Raw genomic sequence first — 10,175 nt, 5'->3', positions numbered from 1 at the left:
ATATAGATAGATGTATATAGATATATATACACACACACACACACACACAGTGCCTTTCAAAAGTATTCAGACCCCTGACCAATTCTCTCATATTACTGAATTACAAATGGTACATTGAAATTTCGTTCTGTCCGGTATTTTTTTATTTTTTTTTAAAACACTGAAACTCAAAATCAATAATTGTAAGGTGACATTGGTTTTATGTTGGGAAATATTTTTAAGAAAAATAAAAAACTGAAATATCTTGCTTGCATAAGTATTCAACCCCCACACATTAATATTTGGTAGAGCCACCTTTCACTGCAATAATAGCTTTAAGTCTTTTGGGGTAAGTATGTACCAGCTTTGCACACAGTGTCGGAGTGATTTTGGCCCATTCTTCTTGGCAGATTTGCTCCAGCTTGTTCAGGTTGGTTGTACGATGCTTGTAGATCGCAATTTTAAAATAGTGCCACAGATTCTCAATAGGATTGAGATCAGGACTTTGACTGGGCTTGCACCTTTTTGTTCTTGAGCCACTCCAATGTTGCTTTGGCCTTGTGCTTGGGATCATTGTCCTGCTGAAAGGAGAATTTCCTCCCAAGCTTCAGTTTTTTAGCGGACTGAAGCAGATTCTCTTGCAGTATTTTCCTGTATTTTGCTCCATCCATTCTTCCTTCAATTGTAACAAGATGCCCAGTCCCTGCTGATGAGAAGCATCCCCACAGCATGATGCTGCCACCACCATGCTTCACTGTAGGGATGGTGTGTCTTGAGGCATGGGCAGTGTTAGGTTTGCGCCACACATAGCGCTTTGAGTTTTGGCCAGAAAGCTCAACCTTGGTCTCATCTGACCACAAAACCTTTTCCCACATCACAGCTGGGTCACTCTCACGCTTTCTGGCAAACTCCAGATGCGCTTTCAGATGGTACTTTTTGAGTAATGGCTTCTTTCTTGCCACCCTCCCATACAGGCCAGTGTTATGCAGAGCTATTGATATGGTTGACTGGTGCACCATTACTCCACTCCCAGCCACTGAACTCTGTAGCTCCTTCAAAGTGATTGTTGGCCTCTCTGTGGCTTCTCTCACAAGTCTCCTTCTTGTTTGAGCGCGGAGTTTTGAGGGACGGCCTTTTCTTGGCAGTGCCTGGGTGGTGTGATGCAGATTCCACTTCCTGATTATTGATCCAACTGTGCTCACTGGGATATCCAAAAACTTGGATATTATTTTGCACCCTTTCCCTAATCTATGCATTTGTATTACTTTATCTCTAACTTCTGTACAATGCTCTCTGGTCTTCATTTTCCCTCAGATTCACAGCCTTACCAATGATCCTTCAACAGTGGGGTTTTTATCCAGAAAATGTGACAGCAACTTTAATGGTTCACAGGTGGAGGCCAATGGTAAGGCAATTGTGTCCTCGTTAGGGCAATTTCTTTCATCGGTGCAAACTGGGAGCTTCATAAGAACATAAGAACATAAGAACATAAGAAAGTTTACAAACGAGAGAAGGCCATTCGGCCCATCTTGCTCGTTTGGTTGTTAGTAGCTTCTTGATCCCAAAATCTCATCAAGCAGCTTCTTGAAGGATCCCAGGGTGTCAGCTTCAACAACATTACTGGAGAGTTGATTTCAGACCCTCACAATTCTTTGTGTAAAAAAGTGCCTCCTATTTTCTGTTCTGAATGCCCCTTTGTCTAATCTCCATTTGTGACCCCTGGTCCTTGTTTCTTTTTTCAGGCTGAAAAAGTCCCTTGGGTCAACACTGTCAATACCTTTTAGAATTTTGAATGCTTGAATTAGGTCGCCACGTAGTCTTCTTTGTTCAAGACTGAACAGATTCAATTATTTTAGCCTGTCTGCATATGACATGCCTTTTAAGCCCGGAATAATTCTGGTCGCTCTTCTGTGCACTCTTTCTAGAGCAGCAATATCTTTTTTATAGCGAGGTGACCAGAACTGCACACAATATTCAAGATGAGGTCTTACTAATGCATTGTACAGTTTTAACATTACTTCCCTTGATTTAAATTCAACACTTTTCACAATGTATCCGAGCATCTTGTTAGCCTTTTTTATAGCTTCCCCACATTGTCTAGATGAAGACATTTCTGAGTCAACAAAAACTCCTAGGTCATTTTCATAGATTCCTTCTCCAATTTCAGTATCTCCCATATGATATTTATAATGTACATTTTTATTTCCTGCGTGCAGTACCTTACACTTTTCTCTATTAAATGTAATTTGTCATGTGTCTGCCCAGTTCTGAATCTTGTCTAGATCATTTTGAATGACCTTTGCTGCTGCAACAGTGTTTGCCACTCCTCCTACTTTTGTGTCGTCTGCAAATTTAACAAGTTTGCTTACTATACCAGAATCTAAATCATTAATGTAGATTAGGAATAGCAGAGGACCTAATACTGATCCCTGTGGTACACCGCTGGTTACCACACTCCATTCTGAGGTTTTTCCTCTAATCAGTACTTTCTGTTTTCTACATGTTAACCACTCCCTAATCCATGTACATGTGTTTCCTTGAATCCCAACTGCGTTCAGTTTGAGAATTAATCTTTTGTGCGGGACTTTGTCAAAAGCTTTCTGGAAATCTAAATAAACCATGTCACAGCACAGGGGTTGAATACTTATGCAAGCAAGATATTTCAGTTTTTTTCTTAAAAATATTTCCCAACATAAAACCAATGTCACCTTACAATAACTGATTCTGAGTTTCAGTGTTTAAAAATAAAATATCAAACAGAACGAAATTTCAATGTACCATTTGTAATTTGGTAATATGAGAGAATTGGTCAGGGGACATTGCAGGGCTCCATTTGCACAGCAAACAGGCCCGTTATGTGATAGTCCATTTAAACAAAAATGCGTGCTTCGTATCCCACGTTTATATATTTTTTGTCATCCGAGGGATGGAAATAAGACTCTAGTCTGGTGCACTACGGTTTTACCCATTCCAGGTTTCTTACGAGCATGATTAGCAACAGAATATAGATAACAAGCTCAGGTGTGTCTTATTAAACTCATAGTAAAACCAGGACTGGATCAACCTACTATGGAATGGGAGTCTTGTTTCCAGCATTGCATCCAACCTATATTTAAGAACAAACGTCAAAAGTCGACAAAAATACTTAACTGTTTGTTAGATATAGTGCTGATCAAAGAGATTGGGTGAAAACCTCTTAATGTAATCATGTTTAAATACCTTGATTTTGATCACATAAGGCGATTGATTGGTTCAGAATAGGGAATGCAATTTGTGACTACAACATGTTACATGTGGTTGACTCAATTAACCAGTCATTCAATTAAGTGGGTTTCAATATAAAACTTCAACATTTTTCTTCACCCATAATTGCAAAACATAAATTCTGAGTTACAACCGTAACAAACATCAATGCACATCAGTACATGTCAATGTCAACAGCGACAAAGCATCTTCAGCAAAAGCTCATAGATTCTTTTCAGATTTCATTTTTCTTGCTTTAGCCAATTGGAATATTTGATGATGTTTGATCACCTGTCCAGAACAAATTCTGTTTTTTGTTTTTTGTAGAACCAAGCCTAGAATTAATTCTGAACTTGAGAAAGCAGTGATTGAGTGACCTGGAGTGGAACAACTTTTCTCTCAAAAAAAAAAAAAAAAAAAAAACAAAGAAAACGAAAACAAATTAGAATTGAAGTTTCTGATATGTAAATAGATTTTGTGTGTTGCTTTTTAACACCCAGGCACTGTCAGGTTATTTATAGGGTACATAACATTTTTAATGATTTTTTTTTTCTTACATATACAATAAATTATATTTTTATTTTTTATATAAAAGAGGCTTTTATTTTAAAGAGCTCACAATAAGCCATCCCAAAGAAAAAATACTTTCTTTTCGTCCAAACCCACACTAGTTTCCTATAGGTTAAAGTAGGAAACTATAGAAATACTATAGAAACTGCAGTTTTTTGGGCTGTACGGTAATATTTTTTAAAGGTTGCTTGTACTTTATGTTCTTGTCAATCTGTCAGTTCAACTGTTGATATCTCTACCATTTCAGGTGGCAACTTCATTTTTTCTGTGTTATTGAAACGACCGTGTGAGGTATTGACCTGTCAATCCTGCGTGTGAATGAGTTGGGGACTTTGGCATTGAACCTCCGATTACGTTTTAGTGGTATTGACGGTGCACTGAGTTTGTATCTTCATATTTGGTACGCAGCTGTACTTTTATGGTTTGTTTTCTTCAAAGTTAAATGCCAGTTACAAAACCATGTTCATCTTATTTCGAGAATTGTGAAACCGTGAATATGAAAGTCCTTTCATTTGTCACAATCGCTCAATCTCAAGGTCGCATGATTCTAAAATTGAAGGGTTTCAAGTAGGGATGTGTCAAGTAGACCCTCATTCCATAGCAGTTTGATCTGTTCCTGGTTTCACTCTGTATTTAATCACACACTTGAGCACGTTACCTATAGTCTGTGGCTAAGCAAGCCTGAAATAAAACATGGAATGCGTTACACTACTATGGAATAGCAGTCTTCTTCCCATCTCTGGTGTTGAGATGGATTCCTGCAATAAGGGAAGCCATTCTAAGATTTTTTTTTTAAATCATTAAACAGAACAATGCAAAGTATAACACTTAAAAAAAAAAAAAAAAAAAAAAAAAAAAAAAAAAAAAAAAAGAAAAAAACTATGGTTCCAATTTTGAAAGTGTTCACTTTACAAAACTAGAACCAAACAACTAAGTCATGTAATTCACGTATTTTAAGCAATCTCAAGGTGTTGCTGCAAAAACAGGAGTTCATTAAATAATGGAGGAAAGACTTGTTTTTGAAAGTATGGCTCTGTATAACTCCTTGAAATCACGGTAAGTGTTGTAGCTAATGAGTAATTCTTACCTGTTGTATGATTTGTCGCAATGCGAATCTCGTTATATGTGCCGTTTTGAAAGAATCAATGACTTATTTGAAAGTAGATTATTTCCCAATGTGGTTTTATTCACAATAACCCCACCGACCTTTATTATTGGAGAGTATTGTACTTGGGGAACATACTGTATAGCAACATATGGTACTGTTGAATCGGTAAGTCTAATATTTGTCATATTCAGGACATAAAAGAACATACTTTCCCCAGTACGCTACATTTACAGTACCCTGGTTTATTGTACCGTATCACTGTTCCCCACATGTACAACACTATCCCATTTTTTGCTTGGGAGAAATTGGAACAAGAGGAGTGCCATCAAGGGGCACCAGAGTTGCCATGTTTCGTGTAGGTTCCTCCCCCGAACTCTGTTACCGAAATACGGACAAAGTGTTCAGGGTTCTCCCAGGCCTTTTCAGCCGGGCGAGTCGCCAGGCCGGAAAAGTCGGCTGTCAGCCCGGTTCTGAAAAAACCCTTTTAAAGATTCATTTCGCTTCTAGGATACTAGATCTGTTGCACACGTTGCTGACTGAAAAAAATAATAAAATATATATATTATATATATCTATAATATAATATATATATAATATAGATATATATATATATTATATCCTCGATATATGGAACCACGTGACAACTGTGTTTCGTCTTGACACATCATTTGACCAATCGGAGAGTTGAAAGGGCGGGCTTTGTGTGTGTAGCACTTTTGAGAGGCTAACATTAAAAATGACTGCAAAAAAAAAAAAAATCACAATTATTTCAAAGAAAAATGGTGACAATGAATGCAGGGGGTCACTGTGTGTACTGTATGCTTAAAAAAAAAAAAAAAAAAACACATAATGATGCACGAAAATGTCGGTGTTCCTCAGCGGCATGTCTAACACGGGTTTCGTGCTGACGTTGTAACAACAGATGTCAAACAAACCAAATGAATATACATTATGTAATTATTACAGATACAATATTTATTAGACGCTATGTACATTTATATCCGCTGATGTCTTCCAAGCGTGTAGACCTGTCTATAACCGGTAAAGTTCACTGGAAGAACAGTTGCAGGCTGTGCACGCATTTTGCATGATATGCCAGAATCGTGGCTTTGAAAACAGCTATGAAGCTGCTTGCAAGATTAGTAGGGATTTACAGATGGAGATGGCGAATCGTAAAAGCAGACAACATTGGACAGCTATCTTTAAAATTGTGCTTGATTTATTAAATGTAATTGGAGTATCAACAGTTTACTTTTCGCTAAGGACAATTGGTAGTATGGTATAGGCCTATTTTTATTATAGTTTACAATGGTTTGTTCTTGTATTTTGTTTAATAAACATTAACGTGTAGTGTCCGTCTCAGCGATGTTCTCTTAAAACGCATATTTCCGCAATGAGCTTTCTAAAAGCACGGTGTATGTAGGCTCTATATAAATAAGCTTTTAATTAACTTGAAACGTTAACATACTGCATATTAACAACTGCAGTTATTAACAACTTTCGGCTGGGAACCAAGGGGTTGATAATAAGTGGCATCTCCTATAGTCGTACTATCACAAGACTAACACGGGTGGAACCCTCCATGTTTATACGTTCACTGTAGGCTCTTTACTGACATCGCCACTCTGTCCTGGCATAAACAGAAATATATCATTTTGGTCGCATCCACAAACAGTCGATCAGATTCACTTCAAATAACTGTAATGTAAAAGCAAACGCATTCTGGTGCGATTAGTTGTGAAGGCGAACTTAAACTCGCTTGGAGAAAAAAAAAAAAAAAAAAAAAAAAGCTTTGTTTGATATTTCAGTGTGAGACCAAGAGAAGCAAAATTTCAACATTTTAGTTTGTTTGCAAGTGGATTCTGAATCGGATCTTTATAAACGAACTAGGTACGAAAGGGTTTCATTGAACAGTTGTGATGGTGACCAAACGTGTGAGTACTGGTGAGTTTTTAAAAATGGTTGAAATAAACAGTTGTATTAAAGGTAGAACAGCAAAAAAACAAAAATAGACGTGCATTAACAAAATGCCCTGAAAATTTAGCATAAAGAAAACAACTTAAATGAAGCAGTAAGCTCAATAATTAAGCTAAAAAGGAAGTGAAGGGGTTACCGTTGTTTTGTTTTTTTTTCTTCTCCAATAACCATACGTTACCTTTCCCCAGTCAAATCATAGAGTGCCTAAATGAGCACGGTAATTTACCATAATAAATAACACTAATGAAAATATAATCATTTAAAAGCGCAACCAGATATAGTCAACGAAAGACGCATTATTTAAATTTTGTCGTATTATATATTTAAGTTTAGGCAAGTTTATTTTTCCGTTTAGTGTGGCCGGCTATACAGAATTCCTGGGGGAACCCTGTGCTGGTTTCTTCTGGAAGCTACACAGCCTGTGGGGTTTATTTGGGCTGTAATTTAGGGATTCAGTAACATTTTTCTGTGAATTGCTGTTTGTTTTGTCAGTTCAAGCCTATCTTCCTGGGCACAGTGGACCCTTGCTGCGAGATGGCTCAGTACAGGCAGGCAGTGATCAGTCAGAAATGTGTCTGAGCAGGCGGAGAACATAATGACCTGGAAGATGTGGGGAGGGATGTCTACCACCACACCTTCTTTTAAATGTTAGGAAACTGGTCCTTTGGGGATTATTTCAAGGTGAGACGCACAATGCACCCTCCCTTGCTGTTGTTCATTCCAGGGCTTCTCTCAAGCAGGTCACATATATAGAAGCTACTGTATTCAGAAGAAACAGGAGTGTTCACTTTTTATGTTCTCAGTCTTATTGAGAACGCACGCTTCACTGAGCACCAAGGGCTATTTATGAATATTGAGAAAAAAAAAATCATCTCCTTTTTAATTTTGGTTTGCTTCTGCCTTTGGCAGCGCTTGTTGAGGTCTTGCCCCACGTGCATTAGCAAATCTGTCAGTCTGTCAGACTCTTAGTGACGCAGTGCCAAACAGGTTTCAAATAGGAGGCAACTAAAACTGCCCTGGGGAAGTGCAAACAAGCAGGGTAGCAAATACTTACAATCAGGGTTGTGTTAAATTCAGGTTTTTTGATTCCAATTCCTTTTTAAAATAAATTCTGAATTCCAATGCCCTTTTAATCAATCAATTGCAATTGCCAGTATTCCGTTAAAATGTGCTTCTCGCAGTGGCAACAAATTACTTAAATCAATTACTTAATTACTTAGTCAATTAAATTGGCTTCAGATGAAAGCAATTGAACAATCACACCAGTTATTGTGTCTCTAAAATATAAATTCTGTTGGAATTGGAATTTAAAAACAGGAATCGACTCCAACCGTGCAGGAATCACGCCTGCTTACAATGCAGTATACTGGAGGTCGATGAAAGAATGTTGGAGGCAGGGACTAAGGAAGCGCTTCTAAGCTATCATTGTACATGGTGGTGGGGCACTGCAGCTTTAAAAAGAAGAAAAAAAAAAAGTTTGATTTCGCAACCATGCAGGAGGAGGCAATCCTGATGGCTTGGGAGCTCCTGACCCAGGTCTATAGAAGAATCGCACAAGACAAACTATGTGACATACTTTGGAGGAGACTGTGTACTGGGGCTGAAGTCTGATGAAGAAAGCAGGGAGATCCTTATTTCTTTTGTAATTAACTTTCTTGTTTATGTAAACAGCTTTATTGAGATTATATATATATATATATATATATATATATATATATATATATATATATATAGTAAGATAGCAGGGAGGGGGTTAAAATCCTTCCCTGCTAAAAACATGTGGGAATGCACTTTTGGGTGAGCGGGCTAATTGTTTAATTGTTTAGTTTAATCCCCTGCACCTGGTGCTAATTGTAAATTGGAGCGAGGTGCAGGGTATTTAAGAGAGGCAGCCAGAGATCAGGGCTAGGCGTGCGTGCGTCAGAGGGCTGTTGGTGTATAGTCAGAGTTCCAAAACAGAGTTAGGTGTTTATTTCTGTTTTGTTTTATGTTTATTAAAAGTGCGCGTCAGCGATAAATCAATTCCATTTCTGTGTCCTGGGCTATCTTAAAGGGTTTAGAATGCAAGACGGGCCACTCTTCACGTTTCTTAGAAGTTCTGTGAGTCGGTCTTACAGTTGTCCCGTTTGTGAAAACCGTGCGTGTCCGATTTGCAACACACTTATGGAAATAGATACATAACAACAAGAAATGTACATAAACAAGAAAGCTAAATTACAAAATAAATAAGGGAGGTGAATAATACAGAAAATAAATAATGCATATGTGTATATAATGTCCAGGTATTTGTTAGTCCCCAGTCCTGGTCCTACCCTTCTGTTGGTGTAATAGTCAGTTTTCAGCTCCTAAAAAGTTACAGATTCCAAGTTACTTATAAAATTGTGTAGTTTACTTGAAATGTTTACTGTTGGTCAGTAGTACTTACTATGAACCTGTTAGATGAATAGAACAGGAATGCTGTCTTCTGATTGGTTGCTCTAGAGGGCATTAATGGCCAGGAAATGCCCTCAGAATGTCCACACAACCATCACTGATAAAGTACAGTAAGGTATCAATTTGCCATAAAGATCTATAACTGTCAACTATCAGTACCACAACAAATCCATGAAATAATGGCTATAACAGGTCACAAAAACAAATCCTCTATAAAAAAATTACCGGTTCCATCTTTATCCAACAAACAAGAATGGTCTTCACACCTTTCATTGTCTTAACTCCTGCCATTGTTGATGTCCACCAGCCATCAATAGTTGAAAATGAGCAGCAAACCTTCCAACAAACTGCAAACCTGCAAAAGCACATTCAAAAACCAAAAAAAAATCTCGCCCACGAACATTTCCGCTATGTTTCAAAACTGCACTCGCAGGAAACCTGCAATTCAGCAAGAAATAAATAAACTTATTTTATTTATTTAGCTATTTAAAAATTCTAAAAAGCAGACGCAACACAACGGTCTTAAATGTTTTCTCAGTCTTAAATTGTAAAACTGTATTTTGATTTTTTTAATGTTTGGTTTGTTTGTTAAGAATAAAATAGGTCCCTTCGCTGTTCACAGGCGGAATTATACCAAAGAAGAACTGTTGAAGCAGCACGGGATGAGCACCAGAGGACATATAGAGAAAAATTATTATAAAAAGACGGTTTCTAATAGTAATAATGTAAGCATTAACAGCCAGGAAATGCCCTGCCTGTTGGTTATTATTGCTTAACTATAAAGATATCGTAAATCGTTTTTGATAAACTATAGTAGCACTGCAATATATGGAAGATTAAAGATCCAGGAAGGTAGGGCATTATG

The sequence above is a fragment of the Polyodon spathula genome, chromosome 5 (genome assembly GCF_017654505.1).
Source record: "Polyodon spathula isolate WHYD16114869_AA chromosome 5, ASM1765450v1, whole genome shotgun sequence".
In the NCBI taxonomy this organism is placed as follows: Eukaryota; Metazoa; Chordata; class Actinopteri; order Acipenseriformes; family Polyodontidae; genus Polyodon; species Polyodon spathula.
The sequence above is the reverse complement of the archived record's forward strand: the minus strand, read 5'-3'. Positions refer to the sequence as shown.